At 35.8% G+C, this 26460-nt stretch overlaps 1 long non-coding RNA gene across 1 annotated transcript; it reads left to right on the top strand.

Annotated features, from left to right (window-relative positions):
* Positions 1-11: 11 nt before the first annotated feature.
* LOC113120699 (uncharacterized) lies at positions 12-5186 on the top strand. Its single transcript, XR_003294651.1, has 3 exons — positions 12-147; positions 1219-1265; positions 3570-5186. It is a non-coding gene; the product is annotated as an uncharacterized LOC113120699 (long non-coding RNA).
* The last annotated feature ends 21274 nt before the right edge of the window (positions 5187-26460 follow it).

Raw genomic sequence — 26460 nt, 5'->3', positions numbered from 1 at the left:
TCCGTTCCACTCATTCGTGATACTCCATAACGGTCTTTGTGTTTTCTTCTCACCATCAAAGCTTGATGGCTTTGCTTGCTTTGAAACTATTAAATTCGCGGACGGAAAATAAACATATTAAATAACTGGCCAAATCAAGCCTAAAATGTAAGTTATTTTATATTATTTTCTTGTGTCTGGAACTGTTGTGTATAAATACAGTTTACCGAACACGTTTGCTTCGACCTGCAGCCTTTTGCCAACAGCTGAATCACACATGTGAAGCTATTCATAACAACACCACTCTGGCTGTGTGGTAGAGCTTAATCTTACCTTTCACATTGTAGCTGATGTTAAAATCATGCGGTGTCTCAGAAATGTTTCACAAAAAAAAAAAAAAAAAAAAAAAAAAAAAAAAACATCATTAAATGGCCTATTTATGACATCTTAATGGCAGGTGCCATATATTGTTACATCATTACCCAAAAAATATTTACTTATTTAATTTTTTCTTATTATTTTCTGTTGCCGTTTGACAGTACCTTAATGGCTAATTCATCAGTTTAACTTTACAAGTCAAGCTTTACAAGTCAAATTTTAAATTAATAAATGGAGAAGTGAAGTGGAGAAGTGAAGTGACATTCAGCCAAGTATGGTGACCCATACTCAGACCCATACTGTGCTCTGCATTTAACCCATCCGAAATGCACACACACAGAGCAGTGAACACACACACACACTGAAAAATATATATGATAAATAGATTGTTTGTGACAACATTCCTCACAAAACAGTTTTATATTTCTATTATGTAAACTGTATATTCTGTAAATTATTTTGGTACAAATATTCAGTATCCTTTTACATTTTTGTCTAGTCACATGCCAAGGCTTCACAAGTGCGTTCAATAATCAAAATGTGTAAAAAAAAAAAAAAAATTCATATGAAATTACAAATCCTGTCATTGGTAGTAGAAATGTATTTTACATCGGAGCAAGTTGCCTCATGGTGGCAGGTTTATATCACATGACCAACCTACTTGCTTTATCTTGGTTAACCCTCTTGGTATCGGACAAATTTTTCTTGTGAAATAAAGGAATTATATATTGTATTGCAACAATGCTCTATAAATGTGAATCCTTTTGCAAAATGCTTAATCCATGCAGACGAATGCCATATTAATGTCTCTTGGAGTAAAAGTGTGATAACTTACACACTTGTCTTCTATTTTAACAGCAGATCCAATTTGAACATCATTACAGTTGGAGTTCATACAGTTTGAACAAGTGAGTATTATTAAACTTATCACTAAGTATTTTAATATGTCACTTTTCAGTTATTACATATTTGTCATTGGGTTACATTTTGCAGTTATGATGTTGCCACATTTATATAGTCAAAACGCTTGCTGGCAGATAGAATGAAATTTATGAAGCATTTATTTAGTCGTTTGGCCCACATTTATGTCTTGTTAGAACGAGCACTGCCATATTCTAACACTAGAGGTCAGCATTGCACAGCAAATATTAGTAGTGAACTCAATGTGATCTTAAAAGTTCAGATACAGATGATTGCTTGATTATTCTGTCATTACACTTGTCGATGACATTCAGATTGTTCAAGAACAGTACATTAAATAAAAGTGATGGTCGAAAATGTGGTTGCATAGAGCAGAATGCAATGCATTGTTACAAGCAAGGGGTTAAAAGGGCAGCGTTTTTCTACAAACCTAATCACCTGCTAGGGAAAACATGGCGAGATGAAACTTTTGTCCTCCTCGATGCCCTTGAGTCTGTTGTGAAGAGGATTTTACCCATGCAGCTGCAAAAGGAGCATTTTTATGCTGCCCAGCTCTCTCCCCGACACGTACACACATGTGATAGTGATTTCTGTTTTAGCTGATGTTATAAATAACTGATTATTGTGCTTTTTAAATGCTTAGCACTTGATTTAATTTGTTAAGCCAGCTGCAAAACAAATTGCCTTCTGAGAGAAATAAAAGGCTGTATTTAATTAACCAGACCTGATGTTGGACAGAGTAACTGTAAGAGGACTAACTACACTGAGACAAACATTAAGGTGAGCATATAGCAGAGAATGAACTTGACAGGCCCGACTAATGAGAGCAGACAGTAATATTCACATCAAACGATTACATCAAAGAGCCTTTCCTAATAGCCATAATTAGAACATTCTTTGATTCTTGGTAAAGAGAGATTATGGAGATGGCAAAAATCAGTGTGAATTATAGTTAGACAAGTGATAGGAAAGTTACTACTGCCTAGTATATAAAAAAGATTGCAATGAACACTCTTTCTTTCTTTCTTTCTTTCTTTCTTTCTTTCTTTCTTTCTTTCTTTCTTTCTTTCTTTCTTATAATTCCAATAGCGTTATGTGAAGTTAAAAAAAAAAGAAAAAAAGATATAGTTGGGTTTTGGATTTTATCTGATTATAAGTATGGCCATTTTAGATAATAAATTTCTTTGTGGATTAGAAACTACTAAATCTGTGCAATTCACTTTAAAGTTAAAGCTATAAGAGAGTAACCTATATATATATATATATATATATATATATATATATATATATATATATATATATATATATATATATATATATATATATATGAATTAATTAATTCCTTTATTTATTTATTTATTTTTTTGTACACAATCCTGCTATTGGTTGAGCCACTATTGTTGTGTCAGTCTGGTCAGGATACTCAAACATAACAATGCACCAGAAGGGTTTATTAATAATCATACATCAATAGTAATCTTCGATAGATGATAATGTTATAGCGTTCAAAGTGAAGCCTTTTAAAAGCATTGGAAATGCCACATTATGTTGGATATTTTGTCATGTGTGAACATAGCATTATGCAGAACTGCAGGAATGTGAGGTTCATGACATGCTCATACTGTAAACAAACAAACAATCAAAAACAACAGATGTATGAGTCACCCGAGGTTGACTGACACACTTTTTCACTTAACCCGTTTGCTTGGACAGGCCTGATGTCTTCAGGTAGGTACTGGATGTGAAGCAGTGCACTCACTCTCCCTTGCCCTCTCTTTTTGTCTTTCATTTTCTTTTGTTTTTTTTCCAGCAGAGTTGGACCAAAAAAGCCTGGAAGGAATTGATATTTTCCATTGGATGTAGAACTTGGACCTCTGTTTTATAGTTGTTGTTCCCTCTCATTATTTGATTAATCCTGAAGTCTAAGAGAACCAAAATGAAACGGAGAAAAATATATTAGTGCTGAGCTCAGCAGATTTATTTTTTTCCTAATGAATAGATAAGTTTAGATTATGCCAGAGACCATTTTATTGCTGTTCGAAACATCTTTGATTGAGTGAAGCTAAATGGTTATGCCTCTCTGTATTAATTGGTGCAGTATTTCCATATTCCACCACACGAATTGAAATCAGATGATCTCATCGTGCAACTAGTTGCTGTTCTAGAGCCAACGTTTTAAACTGCAACAATAAAACACACCTTACCAGTTGGATGTCAGGGAGAAAAACTTTTTCTTCACTTTGAGGAAGTTCTTTTTAAAGAGAACATAAAATCCATTTCTTTTCTTTCAGCTCGGTGAGACTTGGAAATGCTTATAGACGATATGCTAGCCAGAGGCAGTAAAAGGTACGTTTTCACATTTAGCCTCAACATCAAGGAGTCTTAGGTTTGAGAGGAAACGTCGCCACGTATGACCTCACGAAGCTCCGAATCAAAGGTTAAATTAGGTGAAGAAATCTTTTTTTTTTATTTTTTATTTTGCAAATAAGAGAGATTTTAAAGACACAAGCATTTTCATTACCATACACTCTGCTATACTTGTTAAATATAGAATGGATAAATAATTAAATAATGAAAAAGGGCTATATGCATTTACTTTTTAGTGTTATAAAATGGAATGCTTTTAAAAATAGTGCTTTTTTAATGTCTACTTAAATATTTTTTGTGTTTTTCTGATAAGCAATTGATTTTGAATCATTTGATAGTATTAAGTCGAAATAAATTGAACACCAAAAGGTGTGATATCTCACAATAAATATGATATTAGTCTTTTTCCAGTGCACTCAGCTCTCCTGCTACCTCATTAACACATTAGTCACTATTGAAAAGGGGAAGATGTTCACATCTGGCCTTTGTTTCTTCAGTTTTGTAGGCTCATTACATAACTTGAAGCCTTTCAGGCCTTTGTTTGAAATCTCTAATCTATTACAATTTGTACGCCTGACAATCCTGGTTTCCATTTAAATAGCTTCACTTCTCTCGAAATTTCTTTCCTGATTCACCTCCATGATAATGAAGCAATTTAGTCAGCATGGATTCTGTTTTCACTCCATCGGGGGTTATCATAGCATGCCAAGTGTCATAAAAGTAAAGAGATAAATAATGCAGCCAAGCTCTCAGAACCACCTGGCATGTACATTTATATGCTTCAGTATTAACATTTTTTTGTGCTTTATTGCTCAGAAAATGCTTAGCACTGTGTCATTAGGCCACGGGGACATCCATTCTTTACAGAGAAGACAATCCCACAATGCATTGTGACATGCCACCTATGTTCCACATTGTTTAGGATGCTGCCTTAGAAGGCATCAAGTCAGCTCATTAGGCTTAAATGTTGGACAGATGGAGTGCTAACTACCCTTAAGAGAGCACATTATGAAACTTTACCTTGCCAGGTGTTTTTCATTTTGGTTAAAGTCAAGTAACGTGAATCCCTTTTCATTGAAAGACCTAGTACAAAGAGTGGATTGAGAGGGAGGTATTTGATGATGCCAGGTTTAAGACTCCCGTTGTGTCTCATATGCATATTCAGCACTTCCCCATAAACACAGAGGCTGTAAATACAGAGGAACAGCCAACTGTGTACAAGTTGTAACCACTAAAATATCCCTGGCAGACCACAAACCAGGAGGTTCGGCGAGCTGTATGTGCTGAAAATGACTTTACATGGGAATTACAATTTAAAACGATCTGCCCGAGGGTGTGAGATTTCAGAGGCTTCAAACTTCTCATGCCTTTCCGAAAATCCATTTAATAATGCGCACTGCATGTAACAGGATAGTAGTTTATTGATTCCATGAACTGCAAAAGAAAGAAAGAAAAAATCTTTCTCAGCATCTTTGTCTTGTTTTCCAGTACTAATATCTATACTTTCTGAAATCAAGTACATATTTGAGAAGCAAAATGACTTAAAGGGTAAGTTCACCCAAAAATGAAAATTAGCTTGTGTTTTACTCACCCTTGAAGCATCCCAGGTGTATATGACTTTCTTCTTTCAGACGAATCAAGTCGGAGTTATATTACAAATTATTCCAAGCTGTAGTCAGCAGGTGTTGCAGTTGAACAGTCCACATGTTGTCAAATAAAGCTTGCTCATTTTGCGTTACCTATAAGGTATAAAAGTATAAAGGCCCCCTGTACCGAATCCACATTTGTAAGAAAAACATCCATGTTTCAAAAGTAATAAACACTTTTCTCTCACCTCTCACCGTTCGGGTGGATGATGCAGCACATAATAAGCGCAGCGAGTACTCCTCTGAGATATGCTAGTCTCGTGAGTTTGTATATATAGGAGCAAAAGAAGCAAAGTTTCCTTACTTTAGCAAAGGAAAACCAGTCTCCCCTTTGCTTATATCGAAATCCTCTGACATTTTTCTTTACAAATCCTCGGTTTGTTTTTCTAATTTGTCACTTGCATTTTGTTCTCTCTCTGCATTTGTCATTAATCACGCAACGCTGTACATCTTACGCCATCTGCCGGAAATGCTTCAGTGTATGACTGTCAGTGGAGGTGAGAGGAAAGTGGATCGTTTTATTGCAAAAACGCATGGATTCACTACACGGGACTTTTATTCAGCCCAGGAGCCACCTGCGACAGGTTTTTATTATGAATGCGCATGCTTTATTTGAAGACTTGTGGACTGTTCAACTGCAGAACCCCTCATGACTTCAACAATATAGCTTGGAATAGCCAGGATATGTTTTTTACATGACTCCAACTGGATTCGTCTGAAAGAAGAAAGTCATATACACCTAGGATGCTTCGAGGGTGAGTAAAACACAAGCTAATTTTTAAGATATTGTTAATATCCGAAATTAGAAAAAAATTTCAGATCGAATAAATTATTACAATTAAGTTATGATGTTTAGTAGTTAAATAGTATTATATTAGCATTATAGTAAACACAAGTGCACACAAGACAATGTGATACTTTTTTTTATGTTTTTATGTGCCATTACAACCAATGAGATCTTTGGTAGCAAACTGTTGAAATTAGACATTGACATTTTTATTTTAGTCAAAATACCTAGCATTTTTTTTAAAAAGAGGAATCATTGGAGAAAGATGTTTTTTGCTTGATTGAGTGTGTAATTACAGCACTTGTCACAAGGGGCAAAATAGTCTGAACCCCGACTGCTTGGTAGCATCTTATGGTGAAAAAAAAGTAAGGACGGACAATATTTCATGTGTATGAAAGGAGTACGATAATGCTTAGACAGCAACGTGTAGAAAATTGTGAAGACAATTGTGGATTGCTCTTGCAAGTTAATACAGAACATCCTTGTTGTCTTAGTCTTAATTGCTTTAGAAACCAAAACGGGATTGCTTTTCTGTTGTTAATCTAACACTAACATTGTATGACATTTAGCTAAAATGAACTAACAACTGTTCCACTGAGAAAGTAATTTAAAAATCCAGGGCCTAAAATGGAAATAAACTAAATAGCTGCCTGTTTGATCTTCACATTGCATTTTTTGGACACTACAGTAGATACAATTACAGCTGCATGGCAGGGGCTGGTTAGTGTGCAAATGTGTACAGTCACCTAGCTAACATTTTAACCACCCTTTGGAGTTTACATTATCATATCCAGCATGAAGAACTACATGTTTTTCAAGCATTTGAAGGTTTTATGCTTTTCGTTCAGGAATGAGTTGTTACGCTCCAGCCACTTGCTCTGGGCAAGTCTGGTCCTCCACCCACTGTCTGGATTTACTTTCTAAGCAAAGCTGTTTTTAATACAGGCTATTTGACATCCAACTCTATCCCCCGTGGTCCACGACTTGTTTTGGCAGATGACACGGAGTGTGACCATTTTAAAGGCATCGACTTGGGTGTCCTCTAGGTTTAGAAGAAATACAGCCACTGCTGAAAGTGAAGGTATAAAACCAGCCAGTTTTTAGCACTGGACCTTTAGATTTGTTAACCCATTCAGACCCAGTATCTATTCTAGTGAACAACTTTTTAGTGTTTTAGTCATTTGGGGCCATCCATATCATTATTAGTTTTATGATTCTAAATTAGTCCATATGTGACCCTGTACTACAAAACAAGTCATAAGTAGCAGGGGAACGTTTGTAGCAATAGCCAGCAATACATTATGGGTCAAAAGGTGTTTTAAATTATATTAAGATATTAAGTGAACATCAAGTCCCATGAAGATATTTAGTAAATTTCCTACCATAAATAAAAACAATTTACATTTTTGAGTAACATACATTGCTAAGAACTTCATTTAGATAATTTAAAGGTGATTTTCTAAATATTATGATTTTTTTTTGCACTCTCAGATTCCAGATATTCAAATATTTGTTTCTCAACCAAATATTATCATATCCTAACAAACCACATCAATAGAAAGCTTATTCAATCATGTATAAATCTCAATTTTAAAAAAATGTACCCTTATGACTGGTTTTGTTGTTAATGTACCATATTAATGTGACAGAATTTAAGGTTATTTCGTTACATGTATTTTGAATTTTACTCCGCAATTTAGTTTTTTTTTTTTCTCTCTTTAGGCTTGTCAGTTTTCTTTACTGTCACTTATGATCAATTTAATGTGTCCTTGCCAAATAAATGCATTAATTAAGACATAAAAAATACTACTGGCCCCAAAATTTTGAATGGTATATGCTGTTTTATTTGGTAGCAAAACTTATTAAAAAATTTGCAAATTATATATATGTATAAAACAACTTTTTTCTGCAGTTATCCAAAAGTTACTGTGTATTTTTCTGGCTGATTTTAATTGTTACAAGCAATGTCACAAATATGGTGACATATTTATTATGACAAATATTATGGTGCTATCAGACAGTCAGCATTTTTTTCTTCTTCTTCATAATATCATAATTTTCAGCTGGTCTTCTCATGATGCTATAGTTCAGGTTATTGCCAATAAATAAGAACAATAAAAACAATTTTTTTAATGAATGTCATTAAAAGTTATTCATTGTAGTACAATGTCACAAATTAAAAAAAAAAATGTATTCTTGTTAAAGATCATGTTTCAAATGATGTTGATATTGTCAGTTTATCTTTAATATCTGACATTCATATTTGTACAGACGCAGTCTTGCAGGTGAGCCTGTGTGAATTAGGTATGGATATTTCAATAATGATGTTCTTTGTCCTTTTATTATCTGCTTTGTAGCTGTTTGCTATTATCTTAGAAAAAGAATGACAATCGGATACAGCTGAAGTTGTTCTTCATGGCTTCTTTGTGTGATTACAGATAGAAAGACAGAAGCCTTTTCATAATGTAGCGTTGAGCTCATCAGTTCTTCTTCTGCAATAAATTACTGCTGAAACTCTTGTTGACCCTATAATTTCCCTCTAATTTTTCTTTGTTTGAAATAGTGAAAATAAAACATGTTAGAGGCCTAAGATTTTTTTTTTTTTTTTTAAATCAGTACTTCCTCTTCTTGACAAAATTAAACATACATCTTAAAAGAATAAACAAGAAAGGGAAATTTCGCAGAATGTTGATGTTGCACTTTTCATGTACGATTATTAATATTTTCAATTATTATATGCAGTGCTGCTTTATCATTGATATATTTGTATAGTTCATAGTATTAAAGATTTTATTTTTATATTTTGTTTTCATTTAAGATAAAGTTATAATTAATTGCTGTTTTGTATTTTTTTTACAGTGTTTAAGTTTAAGTTATACAGTAATTAATTTAAACTAATTTAGCACATAAACTAAATGAAAATTGTTGCCTTGAAACCTACTGAAATAAAAAAATATATTTTTAATATTCAGTTCAATTAAATGTTTATTTTATTTGATAAGTAATGATTTGTTATGGTTTCAGTAGTTTTTTCATGGAAAAATGTCTTCTATAAGGGGCTTATTTCTTACAAAAAATAAAATACAACTGAAAGGGTCTTAAATACTGATTTTAAGCTGTAATACTTGTGTTGTCCAGGTTGAAAGAGGCTGTAGGGTGATACAGTAGACATATAACTAGCACAGCTATGTTGGAAACAATAACAATTACACTGTTAATCATCATTATACAAAAGTATCTGACAGCAGAATGATGCAATCGACCAATCAGAATCAAGTGTTCCAGAGAGCTGTGTAATTAAAGTAATTCAGTTAAGCCAATAATTATCATGACTTCCCCATTGCACAGTAACAACTGGCAATGCAAATAAACTCATACTGTTTATAGTGACACATCAGCATGTCCTTCTGATATCTTGTATAAACTCACAGGTGGTCTTATCCAGCTTTTCCCTGTTATCAGCTTTTCCTGACAAGGGTTTCTCTGGCAAGTGTGACCTTGATTTCTGGTGCACTGAGGTTAAAGAAGCAAATAAGCTGTGTGCTCTAATCTCTCAGTGTTCTTTCCCATGTTCTCCCCTTGTGAAGATCCTTCACCATCCAACATGCTTAACTTTCAGCCCACATCATGCTGAAGCGGAGCTTATGAGTCAATAGCTATGATTCACCCTGACTTGATGACTTGTTTTTGCCCTTTTGGAGAAATGTCAAAAATGCTTGACAATTATCTGGTATTTGTCAGAAGAGCCAGCTGATGTCAAACAATGCTCTTTTAAACGAAAAGAAAATTGGTCCCAAATTCAAAGATATGTGCTTTGGAGCCAAGCGCTTATATAAATCACAGGGTGTCAAGAATTTCAAAGCATGTGGTATTGAGCAGTGAGTATTTACTGCCACAGTTGTGTGCTGAAACAGAAATGGTCATTCATTCTTCTCATCATGATCTTTATTAGATGACATGGTGACAAATTAGAAATGGTGTGTTATATGTTTGACCGGTTATCCCATAAAATGTTTGAATCAATGACCTACTTATAATGATGAACAACTAGTTTCAAACAGCCAGATTTCTGCATGGTCCTTTGCAGCTTTTTCTGCTCTAGAACTGCACTTAAATAGGAAATATTTGCCTAAATGACATAAAATGTGGCCATCCAGTTTTAGCGTGCCTTTTAGGAATATACAGTATGAAATAGTTTCAGGAATTGATTCTGACTGGTCAGTCTCCAGTGATAAGATATTGTAGTATTTTACTAGCTTTAAAGAATTAGTTCAATCAAAAATTAATTGCAAAGCAACTTTACAGAAAATTTATGTTTCTATAATATTTAGTAGCTTACCAGTGGTGACTCAGTTTATGTACATATGGCAGAAATGTACAGAAAAATCAATTAAAGACATAATCAAACAGACAACGAACACTATTAACAGCAATTATTATTATGCAATCAAACTTATAGCAAAATTTGGTAGTTCTGTATGTTATTTCAGGGTTGGCATCATCTCTTCTCAGGTGTTCTGGACCCAGACTGAAGCTTGTTTAAAAACAGAGAAACAAATAGAGACGTAATTAGCGTAGCTGCTGTTCCAACCAAGGAAAATGAATTAGTTTAACCCAAGCTAAAGAATAATAATGCACATTTGATCAGATATAACTGCAGTACAAGATTATGAGATGCATTATTTGAATGCTTGACCAAAGAGATGTGTCTTTAATCTAGATTTAAACAGAGAGAGTGTGTCTGAACCATTAACGTTATCAGGAAGGCTGATGAGTCTGTTTCTTCACCGGACCAGATTTGGAGAATCTTATCTTTACATCAGCTGCTCAGGAGTGAATGGGTGCCGTCAGAATGAGAGTACAGCTGATAAAAAACCATCACAATAATCCACATGACTCCAATCCATTAATAAATGTCTTGTTAAGCCAAAACCATGACTCATCGGAATCAGGAGAGAAATATGGACAAGCATCGGTTACAATTGAACAGTCTTAAAGATTTGTAAACAAATATGTAGATAGTTTTTGATGAGAGAAAACAACAAGGGATATATTTACCACTGGAGGAAGCGTTATTATGGATTGTAGACTCCCATTCTGACGGCATTTATTGACTGCAGTGGTATGCAAATGTAATGCTAAATTTCTTAAAATTTGTTTTGATGAAGGAACAAACATCTACATTTTGAAGGCAAGATTATATTCAGTTATGCAATGGGTAGTCTGTCAAATTGAGTGTCAAGAGATCTGAAGGTAATGAAATAGACTAAGAGATTTAATTTTCTGGATTAAATTAGGGGATGCCAGAAACAGCAAGTAAACTCTACACATGTCACATGCATGATAGCTTTTTTTTTTTTTTATTCACACTCAAGTCTTTCATCCACCATAAGTGGGGAAATTATATAATTCATGATGAACTCAATGGCTTCCATCAGTCCCGCTGCATTTTTACTTTGTTGGTCGTATCAAAAGCACAGTGTTTGCCAGATGGCAAAAATAAACCGTGTCTGTTCTCCAAGTGTGATTTCACATAAATGGCTTTGATTCCATGGCATCTGAAATCAAGCTTGTGTTAATTACAACCTTCTTCTGGGAACTTGTTGACGCTTTGAAATGTCATTGATGCACATCAAATAATTGTGATTTGTTGTTTAAACATCCTTAAAAGCGGTCAAAGGGAATCAAAATCCTGTGTACATACAGTACAGACCAAAAGTTTGGACACACCTTCTAATTCAAAGAGTTTTCTTTATTTTCATGACTATGAAAATTGTAGATTCACACTGAAGGCATTAAGACTATGAATTAACACATGTGGAATTATATGTGGAATTATATACATAACAAAAAAGTGTGAAACAACTGAAAATATGTCATATTGTAGGTTCTTCAAAGTAGCCACCTTTTGCTTTGATTACTGCTTTGCACGCTCTTGGCATTCTCTTGATGAGCTTCAAGAGGAGAAATGGTCTTCCAACAGTCTTGAAGGAGTTCCCCGAGAGATGCTTAGCACTTGTTGGCCCTTTTGCCTTCTGTCTGCGGTCCAGCTCACCCCTAAACCATCTGGATTGGGTTCAGGTCCGGTGACTGTGGAGGCCAGGTCATCTGGCGCAGCACCCCATCACTCTCCTTCTTGGTCAAATAGCCCTTGATGCCTTCAGTGTGACTCTACAATTTTCATAGTCATGAAAATAAAGAAAACTCTTTGAATGAGAAGGTGTGTCCAAACTTTTGGTCTGTACTGTATTGTAAGTGCAGTTGGTGTATACATATTATCTAGTCTATTTTGAGCTTGTTATTTCTAAAGTTGTCCCTATGTGGCTTCACAACACTGGGACACTTTTTTCTGTTACTGCATTGGCTATGAATAAAAACTTTCCCATTTCTCCTCTCTCTCTTTTTTTTTTTTTTTTGATGAGTAATGAAATGACCACATTCATCAAAATATGATCTTTCTCATGTTAGAATCAACTCATAGACTAGCCTCTTCTTTACCTGTTTGCTTGTCACTTGTCCATGAAAAGCTTACTTTTGGGTTGCTAGGGTGTTCTGGGTGGTTGTAGCACATTGGAGTGGGGTTGCTAGGGTGCTTTAAGATGTTTTAGTATGTTGCTAGGATGTTTTGGTTGTTTCCTTACTGTTATGACATATTAAATCTTAAAAAAGGAATACTATTAGATTATTATTACAATTTCAAATAGCTGTTTTGTAAATGTATTTAATTTATTCATGTGATGTCAAAGCTGAATTTTCAGCATCGATACTTCAGAAATCATGCTGATTTGCTGCTGACACATTTCGTAATATTAAATATCAATGTTGAAAAGAAATATTATGTTGATTAATATTTTGGTGGAAACTGACACATTTTCTCAGGATCATGAATAGAAAGTTTATTTGAAAGTTTATTTTTTTATTTAACATTTGATTTTTTTTTTTAACATTATTTGCTGTCACTTTTGATCAATTCAATGCACCCTTGCTTAATAAAAGTTCACATTTCTCAAAATCACTCTTACAAAACCATAAGAACTTTTGAAGAATAGTGCTGGTATGACCAATAAATATATGAATAATATAAATAGTAATAAAAAAAATAATACAAAAAAGTGATTTAAATAGAATAGAAGGAACTGAAGTGGCTCTGGATGGTTTTTGGTACACTGGTTGAAAGTGTCCAAGACTCCTGGTTCAGAAGTCCACACAACATGTACTGTACCTCTTAAAGAAAACTGACACTGATCCTTAAGGCTTTTGTGTATAACAACCATACAATCCCAGAGGAATTTTAATGGTTCATCTGCTGTGTTCCCATCACCACATTTGAGACACTTCCAGTGCAACGTGGTTATTCCTCCAAATGGGATTCTCAAAGAGGAAAAGAAAATGTGTAAAAAAAGGAAGTGCTTGGATCTGAAAACTACAAGTAATTGCATGTTCCTGGCAAAAAGTAGCACTATGTGCCTGTTTAGTTTTGTGTGTGGTTTGCTTGTTTTATACCAACAAGCAGATATGTGCACAAACCTTTAACTTGTGTGCACTTATCGAATTGTAAACACTGGCAAGCAAGCCTGTATATTCATGTGGCAAGACTGTGGGGAGAGCGAACATGAGACTACAAGCTGCTCAGCTTAAGATTTCTGTATCTGGATGTGATAATGTTTTGACATATAGACACTTCAACCAAACTGTAAAACGGTCTTTATGTGAGGCCAGATAGCGTTAGGAGGCTCTATGTATGTGTCTGTCTGTCTCGTCTTGTCTTGTGTGTTTTGTCTGTCTGTCTGTCTGTCTGTCTGTCTGTCTGTCTGTCAGTCTGTCTGTCTGTCTATCTCAACTTTTAGATTTCTGGTTGTCCTCATTCACTTTTCCACAATCGATACCAAACTCCTGATAACATTTTTGAGATGCAACATAATATCTTTTTTAATGTGGTTTTACAGTGCCAATGATCAATTTAGCTTCACTTCACTAAGCTGAATGTGAGGATGGTGCTGATTTTTTGGGCTCCGTCTTAATAACTGGTTCCTCTCCACCAAATGTCTCTGATATGAGCCTAGACTTTCAAAGGGATTTCTTTATTAGTAGTCCAGCAGCAGCATAATCACCAGCTCCAAGGGAAAACCACCGAGTGAAATAATCAACAGTAAACAGCCAGGGAATGTTAATTATGCACTGGCTGCATCCTTAGAGGACAAAACATATTTAACTTGCAATTTCGAACAGTGGGGAAACCCCAAACATGGTTGTGGGACCACACTAAATTCCACGTTTTCATTGCATCCCAATGACAGGTCTACACTTTAAAGTGATATTTTGGACAATGGCATACGACTCTGGCCCACCTCACTGTTGTGCCTCTTGACAAAGGTGTAATTTGAAGCTACTTTCAGAGAGAGAATTGTCTCTTTATGGAGTTTAGATCTCGAGATTATAATCAAGGATGTTTTGCTTAAATACAGTCGCAGCTTTGACCATGTTTGTTTCTGAAGGCCCACATTTCTACCACCCTCGCACGTCGCTTGTATTAACCAAACTGCTGATAAAAGTGAAATAGCTTGTGCGCAGAACTACGACAAAACCGTTCTGCAAATTAATGAAAAATAAAACGGCACTGTTAGAAGATTGTCACTCAGAGACACAGTCATCTGGCTTCTCCGTAGCGTTTGGAGGTCTTGGACAATTTCAACAGTAAAACATCACCCTGTGATAGCCAGAGGGATAAATGGGGCCTAAAATGGCATTTAGGACTCATTCAAAGGCTGAAAGCACAGGTTGTATTAATATTCATATGCTAAGCATCACAATGCTAAATATCATCTGCTCTCAAATTGAAATAAGCTGTTACTGGAAAGTCATTTGCATTCCAAAACTTGTCGTGTATAGCTAACCTTTTGATCTCATATGAGAACAGTTAGAACTGGCACAAAGCAAAATGTGAGATCTTGCAAACATCACGATAGACAGCGTCAGGTGTTTGCTATTTGTCACACGCTATTTGTGATGTCCAAGTCGAGAATGTCCTGAAGCAACTCCCTGTTTCCATGTTGTAAAGGTCTGTCAGGATGTGGATGAAAATGTGGAGCTTCCAGCAGAGGTCCTTCTTTTATCAGTTTTATTGTGACAGGTTGCCATGTGTTGGGACAAACTGCTTCAGTGCTTTATTGTGGACTTGGGCACATCGCTTTATACCACATTAGAAGGCACAAACACATGTTCTATCCATCTGCCCTTCATAAGATCTTTGTTTGTTGAATGAATGCATGTATGTATGCATTTTTCCGCATCAGATGAGAGCAGGCACTAATAGGCCATAAAGGACCAATGGTGCTTCATAAAGAATATTTCAGCAGCATCCACCAAATATTTAGCAAATTTTTAATCCTGTCCTAATATTTTGACAATCCTAATGCAGACTAATGCAAAAGTGTTCACCGTGATGGAGTATGTTTAGCATTTTAAGAAATGTGTAATAATGCAATGACCAAATATGTGACCAAGGACCACAAAACCAGTCATACAAGGGTCAGTTGTTCAAAATTATACATCAACTGAATAGAAAAGCTTTCCATTGATGTATAGTTTGTTGTGATCTGACAATATCTGGCCGAGATACAACTATTTGAAAATCTGGAATCTGAGGGTGCACAAAAATCTAAATACTAAGAAAATCGCCTTTAAAGTTGTCCAAATGAAGTTCTTAGCAATGGATATTACTAAGCAAAAATTAAGTTTTGATATATTTAAAGTAGGATATTTACCAGATAACCTCATGGAGCATGATCTTTTTCTTAATGTCCTAATGATTTTTGGTGTAAAAGAAAAATCAATAATTTTGACCCATACAATGTATTTTTTTGGCAGTGTGGGGCACTGTTTTCATAAATGAATTCCTGAACACAGTAAACTGAAAACAGTATTATTGTCTTTAACCGTGACAGGAAAACTCATAAATGGATGATCCATTGTGATGTTCTTCTGTGAAGTTGCCATGTTCTACAAAATTCCTTGAGCCCATGGATTCCTGTGGGTACCTGCTTTTTAATTTCCTGTCGGGGACCATGCAGGGATTCCTCACAAATGTAATAACCGCAAAATAACCCTGCGTGACAAACATCAAAGCTGCCACATTCAAAAAGGAAGGGTAATCAAACCAGAGGGTAGGTTTGCATGCCTCAACAACAAAAACATTGATTTGACGACTTTATGAAGCAGATAGACATTGACTTCCACTACTGAGGTTGCACAGCAGTCATTGATGTTATTCTCTCAAATGTATATTATGCAATATATAATTTGTAGATCTCTGGTATAAAAATAGTATCACACACACAGTTGTGCCTTTTGAGTAAAATTTGTGTTCCAGACATACGTATATATTAATATCTAGGTGTGCTGTTTATCTGTCCGATGTGATATTACCAAAGTAAAATGATTTTTTTTTATGGTCTTTACTTTGTGTTATTGTTTTTGGCAGAATTTCAGCTTCATTAGAGTGCCTTTCGTCTAAGGTTATATAACACAGCATCAGTAAATAATGTTTGTATATTTCTGGCACCTTGTGTTCCACATGTTTAATTCATGAAAAAGTTTCTTACTGGTAGATTTTTTTTTGCAGAGGACAAAGCTGTTGCTAAGCTCAGGCCTTCCCCACACACAGAAATGCGCTAACTGTTCTCCGGCCCTCCGCTGGAGACTCTCTCAACATGCAAGAGCGTACCTCTGGTCTGCCCAGCTTTATAACACTGTTTTGGCCTGTTGCTAGAAAACCATCATTATGTGTTGTGAGGACTAAAGCCTCTGTGGACCATGCATAAAGAAGCAGAAAAGGGGAGCTGGATCCAAATCTCTGCGAGGAACGGGCGTGTGACCATGTTTTGACCCTTCTCTTTAATCAAGGTGGTCTGAGTTGGCAAAGATGGATCAATGTGTCACAAAAGGAGCATTTTACAGGAACCTTCTTCAGTCTCAGGCAAGCATATGTTTTGCACAAGCAACATATGGAGTTTAATATTGGCATTTAAAACACGCTCAAAAAGTTAGCTTATGATGCTAGCATAGTTGCTAGCTTACACCACACCACAACTTTCTGATTTGGGGATGTGTTAATTCCAGATTCATTACAGAAGTGGCATTGATCACATTAGGTTGTATTTGTACATTCTGACAGATTAGTTTGCATGCATTTTGTTGATAAAGAAAAGAAATATTAGCTATTTAGCCAGTTAATGAGCTGACAGGCTTGCGTGATACAACTACACTTACCGTAATTCACCGTGGTGGCATGAGAATGATTAAGTACACAGGCTAGCAATCAAATGCACATCCGCTGTCCATCTTTCACTGTTGATTTCATTGCAGACAGTAGCACCAAGCTTCTGTTTTCAGTGTCTGTTTATTCTAACCAAAATCACATTGTTTTATACACCTTCTTAACTTTAAAGTAGGAACTTTCCAGAAGGACTTGAAGGGAGTATTACTTGCTACTTTTTTTTTTTTTTTTTTAATTGTAACCAGACTTTCTTCTCCCCCATCGTTTCTGATCATTTTTAGTCACAGATCAGTAAATCATGTTACGTTGTTTTATCTCCTGTATTAATATTTGTCTCATGTGAACCAATCCGTACTATAATGCAATGAAATACAAAAGTTTGGGGTACCTAAGATTTTATTTGAAAATAAATTAATAGTTCGATTGCACTGGAATTCATTAAAATGTATTTGACAAGACAAAAAAGATCTATATTTCAAATGAAGGCTAGACTTTGGAACTTTCTATTCATCAAAGAATCCAGAAAAATCAGTATTCATAAAAATACTAGGAGACACAACTGTTCTCAACATCGATAATATAAATAAATGTTTCTTGAGCACCAAATCAACATATTATACGGATATTAGAAGGATTATGTGACACAGAAAAGTGGCATAATGTCTGCTGAAAATTCAGCTTTTCCATCTCAGGAAGAAATTACATTTAAAAATATATGAAACCAGAAAATAATTGGAGTAATAAATTGCAAAATTGCTGTTTTACTGTATTTTCAATCAAATAAATACAGTCTTGGGGACCCAAAAATACAAATATCCCTCCCTAAAACTTTTGAACAGTAGTATATCTGTAACTTATTTTATAGCAAGGGCTAACCGGACCATGCTAACTAGTCCAGTCTTTACCCCTTGGTTACTACCAGGTGTAAACCATGATCTTGTCTGAGCATTTGTGAATTTATCATCTGAGATGGATGTTAAGCATCACACGTATAAATAGAGCCAGAAGCAACTGGCTGTTTCCAGGCAAAATCCGCTTAAAATCCCCCCAACTAATCATCACCTGGGCTTCATCTGCTCTACCTCATGTGGATCATGAGTCATGTGGAAATCGCTTACCTGATGAATTGAGATTACTGAGAACTGGGGCAAAACCACAGGAATAGTGTTAAACATCTCCCAGGGCATTAAATCCAGCCATTAGTTGAAGTAATATGGGTGATGCATGTCTAATGAAGGACTTCATTGTGCTTTGAAGCATATACAAATGTCTAAATGAACTAAACGATGATGATGTCAGACACGCGTGTATTTATTCTGTAATCAAGTGTAAATCTCTGCAGCACACAGGACACAAATCAAGCAGTGATGTTACTTGGAGAAGACAGTTGGTTACTTCATAAAATAATCTTGATTAGGATAGAAAGCACACGATAAACATGAGTCTAAACCAACAGAATATCAAACTTTAATATAAAGTAAACGTTGCTAAACTGATTACTGCTCCTCTATTAATCAGCAATCGTATTAAATCATGCAGACATTAAGTCATTGTTGGGCTGTTTTACATCAGTTTATAGACCGAGACCTCTTTGGTGACCTTTTGTTTCACATTGTTCAGATCCGATAAGACCAGACACCTGGGCTACATTGTGTTTGTTATGTTTTGTCATGTGAAAAGGTCTTTAACAAAAGAACGTAGTGAACTTTCAGGAGTAAAGGGTACAGGGACAGCTTCACACCCTTGGTCTGACAACAGAAGAGGTCTTCAAGGAGCTTTTTGAAGTTATTTGTTCATGTCTTGTGCATTTGTGAAGCAAGATATCCAGTTACTTTGGTGAAAATCTGGCAACAACAATCCCTGTGAAGTCAGGCCAAGGGTCTCATAATTTCCCAATAGTTGGCAATAGCACCTTAGCTTATTTTGGCAGTGGCTGGTGGAATGTATTGCCATAGGGATAAAGATGATTACCTGATATCATAGGGACATGTTCACTACCGTTCAAAAGTTTGGGGTCGGTAAGGATTATGTAATGTTTTAAAAGAAGTCTCTTATGCTTACCAAGCCTGCATTTTTTTGATAGAAAATACAGTAATATTGTTCAATTATTATTACAATTTAAAATGACCACTTTTCTATTTTAATAAATAGAATTTATTTCTGTGATGGCTAAGCTTAATTTTTCAGCAGCCATTACTCCAGTCTGCTGTGTCAGAAATAATTCCAGGGTTCCTATGCAGTATATGGAAAAGTATAGAATTAAATTTTATTCATTTCCATGCATGGAGACGAATGAAAAAAGAAAATAGAGCATGGAAAAAAACTTGTGCCCCCCTTTTTTTTCAAATGTTAATATATATATATATATATATATATCACAAGCAGAGTGCTTTTCATGAAAATGTGAAAGCATATTAAACATATTTTTCCAATATTTTCAGATGAAATGAAAAATGAATATTACTATTCAGATGTCACCATTGCACAGTGCACAGATTTTTTTGCAATAATTTTTATTTTGCAATAAGAACTTTTTTTTATAATGAAAGCAACACATTTGTTTGTCTTTTATTTATGAAAACAAACATTTTAATGTCTCTTTATTCAGCCTTTGTATAACCTTTATATATAGACTGTTTCAACAGCATCAACATAAACAAACGTTACTGCGCGTGTGCGCTTTTGTGGACCTAACTTAACTTCCGGTAGACTCCAAATAGAATCAATAACAACAGCCAAGTCCCTCTAGAGTAGATATTTTTTGATAACTTACAAAATATGTTTGCTGCGTGGATCAGGCGGACTTAATGAAAATGCAAATTAATTCTTTGCAGCAGGAGATGTTTTAAAGCATAGACATAAAGCGCGAGAAATAGAGGTTTCCCCAGTAACAGCTGTATCAGGCATATAACATGCAAGTCTTTCTTCAGAAATATAGCGATATAAAAACACCCGTGCCTCGTTTTGATATTTAAACATAAATGTAAGGAATTCTTATTATTAAACGTGCAGTACATAACGTTATGTTACTCATGTTTATTTAACGAAGCCTTTTTGAAAATCGATCAGTTTTAAAATTGTGGCGAGTCTCCAAAAATAAATAAATGTATGGGAAACACATCCAGCGCAGCACAACCACCTGAGCCCAACTTCAGTTTACTAATCACCTTGACTTTAACTGCGTTTGTAGATGGCACCGCAGCCAGACCGATATACACAACACAGACCGGAAATTTACTTAGGTCCAGGCGCGTGCGCCCGATGAAACCGTCTATAGCCTTATATAAAGTCATTTGCTACCAAGTCATTAGTGAAATCTTTCAAATATAACCATACCAGATCACTGGGTCAACCGGTGATAAGCAGCTGCTTTCAAACGTTCCTATATTTGTGTGAGCTCTCTGTGAAGGGCTTTCATAGAAATCAGACCTGAGATATACTGTAACATAACAATTCCCTGTCCAGTATAGATTGTAAAAGTTTGTTTATAGTGGTGTAGACACTGTGTTTTTTGGACGGCTGTCTTCTTAATCGTTATGCATCCAAACTTTTCCGCTTGTGTTTCACTCAATGACCTAAACCTCAGTGATCAGATACTGCATCTTTGATTCATAATCTGCAAATGCTTATAATCGATTCCTTCATCTGCCTTTGAAATTGTTTTTGTAGCCTACTGAGATGATGGACAATGATGATGTGTAATAGCATTAGTCATGTGTGAGTTCTACAAATTGCTTCCAGAGCGATATTCAGCTCAGACCCACATTGATCCTAGTAAAACTGGAACAGAAAACAATGGATGTGGTTATGACCTGGTAGAGTTGTCTGAATGCTCAGGTGGTCCATCAGATTTTAGAGGTCTCGTGTTATCCACTAATGGCCGTTTCTGATTAGGACATTTCACATAAATGTGGCAAGAAACGGCAGCAAAGGGCCTCCTGCAGAGTGATGCCGTCAACTCTTGGGAAAAGCAAGGTTTATCTCTTTTTATTGAGGGTATCATTGGAATTGTATCAGGCCACACAAACAGAGGCCTTTATGTCTCTGGACAGGCCCTAGCAAACATAAGGCATTTATTAGTATGGATTCCAAATGATTAACAGGGCTGTACTGAAGAAGGAGGTCTGGGTTTAGTTGGGAGCTGGAGGAGGGAACGGGCATCAATCCGTTCCTTGAGAACAGACGTATCCCTTCTCCCCCCGAAGGCTCTGCGGCAGGTGGTTCACATTTTATACAGCGTATAATTGAATAATAATAATAATAATAATAATAACAATAACACAAATTCAGTATGAAATGGAAAATTCATCCTGGAAAAACAAAGCAAAGTTTCCAACATTCCATCCTTGACTGAACCTCATGACACCATGTACGTCAGATGAGAGCTGGAATGAAAGGGCTCATGGGTAATAAATCCCAAAACTGTTTTATAGCTGATATGGAATCCGCTCCCTGTTTAGGACAGCGCTTAAATATAATGAAAGTGTTGCACTGCTTTTTCAGGGGTTAAATTGGTGTTTTGGAAGTCGGATGAACATGGTGGTGATTCTGGTGGCCTTGACATGATATAAAGTGAGATGACATACAGCCAAGTATGGTGACCCATACTCAGAATCCGTGCTCTGCATTTAACCCATCCAAAGTGCACACACAAAGAGCAGTGAACACACACACACCAGGAGCAGTGGGCAGTGGGCAGCCGCAGCGCCCGGGGAGCAGTTGGGGATTCAGTGCCTTGCTCAAGGGCACCTAAGTCATGGTATTGCCAGCCCGAGATTCGAACCCACAACCTTAAGAGTTAAACTCTCTTAGGCCATGACTTCCACACAACTAATAACATGTTTTAGTCTGTTATAAGTCCACCAGGGTCTGGCACTGACTAGAGGTAAATATTATACTTATTAAACACTAATTGTAAAATTAACAAAAATTACACTGGAGCATAGAAGAAAGAGGATGGATTTACAAAAATTACCTACCTATGATTGCATTTTTTTAGTCCAAGTTTTAAACACTTTCAAAAATAAAATATGGGGCATTTGAATATAGAATCTGATTGGTTGTGAAACATTTGTGAGGTAATTCAAATGACTCTTTAGTATTTTTACATTTCACCACTTCTCTGTCTTATCATTGCATTATTACTGCTTTTAAACTTTGCAATAGTACTCATCAAGTTTCCATCATTTGCATTGTAGTACCCATCAAGTTTCTTCTGGTAATGTTTGTTGTTAGTAGTTGACAAAACTCATTTAAATGAAAGTCTAAGAATAGCACACTTTTACTAGTTCCCATCATGTGTGCAAAATTCTTATATGAAATCATGTATTGTTCGGAGTGCAAATGTGGGAATTTTGGCCTTACATGAAATAAGCAAGGGCTCAGTAAAAGAACCTGGTGTTCTCTTGTAAAATTGTGAATAGCTCAATAATTAATCACTGAATCAATTTTATTATGCCCACTGCATTTTATAGCTCAGGGTCTGGATGTATTTGCAGTTACTGGAATCAAAGTTTTATTGCAGAGCCAACATACTGTTCCGGTTGTTTAAAAAAAAAAAAAAAAACCTTGTAGGTACCTGGTACCTTGTAGGTGTTATACAACAACAGATTAACAGTAAAAGTGAGACAGTTAAAAGCCCATGTGCTCAATTTTTCTCTTTTTATTCATGTTATCGACAAGAAAACAAAATGTAAAGGTAATGGAAATCTCTGTATGTTTTTTATTTATTTATTTATTTATTTATTTATTTATTTATTATTTTTTATTTTTTAATTTTTTTGATAATGTCAGACATGATTTTATGTGTACTGCCCCCAAAATGTATTTTTATTTTTTGTTAACTATTACCTGATAAGGAAAAATTCACAAGTTTTTTTATTTTGCATGACTTTATACAAGCAAACATAATTTGGCACTGCTTTGAAAGTAATACACTTAAATTAAATAAAGAAGTCAGAAGTTTTGTAATTTTTTTAATTTCTAATGCTTACCAAGGCTTCATTTATTTGATCAAAAATACAGTGAAAAACAACTTATATTATACTTAAATTTTTTTACTTAAAAGTTATTTATTTCTGTGCTGAAACATTTGTTGTTATTATAATTGTTGAAGACGGTTGTTAATTTTATTTATTTATTTACAAAAAATAAAGTTCAAAAGAACAGCATTTATTTTAGAATGTCTTTACTGTCGCTTTTTATAATTTATTGCATCCTCTTTGTATAATAATAATAATAATAATAATAAAAAAGTAAAGAATTACTGACACGTACTGAATGAGTCTGTTGCCTTTGATGTCAAAGCAAAGCCTAATTGTGGGGCAGCTGTGGCCTAATGGTTAGAGAGTTGGATTTGTAACCCGAAGGTTGCAGGTTCGAGTCTTGGTGCTGGCAGTAGTGAACAGTGTTAATGAACTTAATGAAATTAATGAACAGTGCTCTATTCCACCCTCAATACCCATGGCTGAAGTGCCCTTGATCAAGGCACTGAACCCCCAGTTGCTCCCCGGGTGCTGGATCTATAGCTGCCCACTGCTCTGGGTGTGTGTCCACGGTGTGTTCACTTCTCACTGCTGTGTGTGTGTGTGCACTTGGATAGGTTAAATGCAGAGCACCAATTCCGAATATGGGTTACCATACTTGGCAAAATGTCATGATTTTCACTTTCAGTAATTGCTAGTGAAGAGTTTTGCGACCTTGTTTTTGTGGTGCCACCAGCAAATCAGGGTTATTGTCTCATGGTATTGGTTGTGTTTTATTTTTTTTTACAGCTTCAAAATGATTAGTCACACACATTCACAGCTCAGGTGATTGGTTCAAAAACCTGGAATGAAGTGCCCACGGGCCATGGCAAACCAGCTGATCATAAGGATGAATGGGATTTCTTCTGATCTTTCTTTCTACAGGTATTCTATACCATTTACAAGATACTATTGCTCTGCATTACATGTGTAGCAGCAGTCTGTGTTGAAAGCCCCCCTTTTCTGCAGCATCACATATTTCTGAAGTTCCCTTTTTTCATTTTCAGAACAACAAAGCTCGGCGCTCACTTTTCACTTTGATTTAAATAAGCGTTTAATTTGAGAGGCCCTCTGTGGTTTGGCCGCCTGCTCCTGTTTGTGCAGCGTAGTGGAGATGCTTTACGATGATAAGGCATGAGAGAAGCTTTAGTGCACTGCATCACCAAATGACTGGTGTTCTAGAGTCAGCCAAGAAATACTATAAAATCGATGTGGTCACCGGTGAAGCTGTGCGGCAGAAAGCTGAGGGTTTGGCTCTTTGCAAAAAAGGCTGGCATAAAAGAAAATACTGAGTGATTCAATGTGGCTCGTTCACAGAGTAAAAGCTGTGTGTCAGCCCGGTGACCTCTTTAAAACTTTACTCCATGTGCCACTCACATCTGACCTCAACACAGTGAGAAAAACGCTGCAGCTGGGGGCAGTTTAGCGGGTGGTCTCTCGCTCTCGGCCCATTCATAGGAGAGGAAAGCTCATGTAACAATTAGAACAACATGTCCTGATACACTGAAACGTTTTTATGCAGGTTTTAATCTTGTTTCCAGTAAAAATATAAAAAATATTAGATTGTATTATTCTTTTTTTGTGTTGTGTTAATTTAAAAAAAAAAAAAAGCTTATAGGATAGGAAAAAAGTTGAAGATTTGTATTGTTTACACACACACACACACACACACACAGACACACACACATATATATATATACACACACACACACATATACATATACATACATATATATATTATTATTTAAAAAAAAACATTCTTTGGCAGTGTGTTTATGTGAAAAGGCCTAAGGGGAGCTCTAAAAAACTGCGATGGTGACACTTATTGGTGCAACACTGATGGTGATTTTATAAGGGTTGCATGCGTGCCACTTGTGAACCTGACCCCATACCAGAAATAGCTATGAGAGATGTAATAAAAAATGCTCCATTTCAGCCATATGAAATTCATTCAAATAACAACAAAAACCTGATACACACAGAGAAAAAAGCCCCGACTTTTTCCATGACAGAGGATAAAACATTTTCTGCCACACATGCACATAGTTACACTAATTTGAAAAAGAAAAGGCTGTGTTTGTTAGTTAATTTGAAGGTTTTGATGCAGACCATGATGGGTCTTGATGGACAGTCCTTTGGATTTAGGGCTGAATTCTTCTTACACCTGCGCTACAAGTTTTCTATAAATCTGGTTTGGGAACTGGGATCACTTGGACCAAGGTTGCTATTTTTAGAAAAAGGATACATTGAATGGCCAAAAATCTAAAATAAGCAAATGATCATAGTGTTAAATAAAACACACATTACCTCTTGTGACTAATCACATGGTGGATTTCCAGAGGTATGTGTCTGCGGCTTGAAAAATGTTAAGCAGTCTCACATGGTTCAGAAGATAAATGGAGGGCATGAAGGTCCCTGGAAAGTGTGAACTGGGATAAATTAGTATTGGTTCTTAACTGCCAGTTAGGTGGCATGGCAGCACTTTCACTCAATTTCTTTTCGTCTAGACCTTTTGGGGCTTAAAGAGTGTGTCGTTTTTTTCAGTGTTAACAGACTACCGTTCAAAACTCTGTCCTGCTTGTTAAAGCATCCCAACCTGCCTGACACAGCAACTCAAATCAACCTCTGATGCAAGTTGGAGCTATTCAGACAACTTTTCCCAGTGTTTGCTAAGATTCTTAATGATTGACAGGTGATGTTGTTAAAGTGTCCAAAGTTGTTAAAAGGCCAAAGTTGAGGTTTGTTCACACCGGCATGAATATTGCATGCAATTATCACTGAAGTTTAGCGCCTTGGTGGCTCGCAAGCTCAAAACAGTCCTGCCGAGCACACTTGATACCTAACGACAAAGATGAAGTAGACCAAGAAGATACATTGAGGAAAGATTAATTAAGAGCTGCTGTTCTCATTGGTGTCTGGGCTTCATGACAAACGTGACCGCGACTACAAAAATCTCGAGAAGAGGAATTTCGATGAGTATTTCTGTTTTTCATTAAGCGCCATCTAATTTGTACATTCACTCGACTCATCGCCAGTGAAAATCGTTTGGTTACGAACACAAAATATGCGCCGAAAAACTTTGAC

This window comes from Carassius auratus, chromosome 20 (assembly GCF_003368295.1).
Source record: "Carassius auratus strain Wakin chromosome 20, ASM336829v1, whole genome shotgun sequence".
In the NCBI taxonomy this organism is placed as follows: Eukaryota; Metazoa; Chordata; class Actinopteri; order Cypriniformes; family Cyprinidae; genus Carassius; species Carassius auratus.
This window is presented reverse-complemented; position numbering and strand designations above follow the sequence as displayed.